The sequence below is a fragment of the Gekko japonicus genome, unplaced genomic scaffold (genome assembly GCF_001447785.1).
Source record: "Gekko japonicus isolate JY-2015 unplaced genomic scaffold, Gekko_japonicus_V1.1 scaffold719, whole genome shotgun sequence".
NCBI classification, from domain to species: Eukaryota; Metazoa; Chordata; class Lepidosauria; order Squamata; family Gekkonidae; genus Gekko; species Gekko japonicus.
The window spans coordinates 175,936-176,789 of NW_015175991.1; positions in this window are offsets into that span (position 1 = coordinate 175,936).

Genomic DNA, 854 nt, shown 5'->3' on the forward strand with positions numbered 1-854 from the left:
ATGAGGAAGTAGAGGGATAGGTGATTTGCCCAACAAGGCTATGGGCTGAAGAGAGAGAAGAATGGGATCCTGTCTGCATACTGTGTATTCTCATAGGTTCTTCCTTGTGTTTAATTAGAAGCTAGAACTTCTTGGAAGCGACTTGTCAGCACTTAACACATTCCATAACTTTTAAAATTAAAGATGCCATCTGGAGATTGTGTAATTAAGATTAATTGATTGTTGATTTTAATCTGTATTTTTGTATGTTTTAACATGTTGTAAATTGCAGAACCATGTACTGAGGTATGAAGCAATTCAGAAATTTAATACATAACAAAAACAACAACTTTTATCCCATCCTTTCTCCAAGGATTTTAGCATGCAGAAGTGTTCATAGAATTAATTATAATCTCACTACCCTGTGGTGTAGGTAGGGCTGAGAGAAGAGCATCTAAATCTGCACTGGTTTGTACTGTTAGTACACTGTAATTCACTGCTAAGAACACCACCAAGAGATTTTAACCAGTTGCAAAACACATCTTAAGTAAAACTGGTACACTCATGCTTGGTGTTCCAAATTTGTTTTAAAAAACTGACCATGTATTCACAATGTAGAAAATAAATTTCCTCATAATGCCCTTACTTGCTTTTCGTTTTTGGACAGGCAGGCATGATCAAAATATAAAGAAACCGTTAAACACTGATTTCAGTAGCTTGAAAAAGTGGTGTGAAATTGTGTAACTACTGCAACCAGTTCTCTCAGATTGTGAATTTGCCTCCACTTCCCACGGACTGGTAAACTCTTATTTGGATTAATACAGTGTGCTTCATGCCCCGCTAGGCCACCTATCTCTGCCCACTTCCTGAAAGCA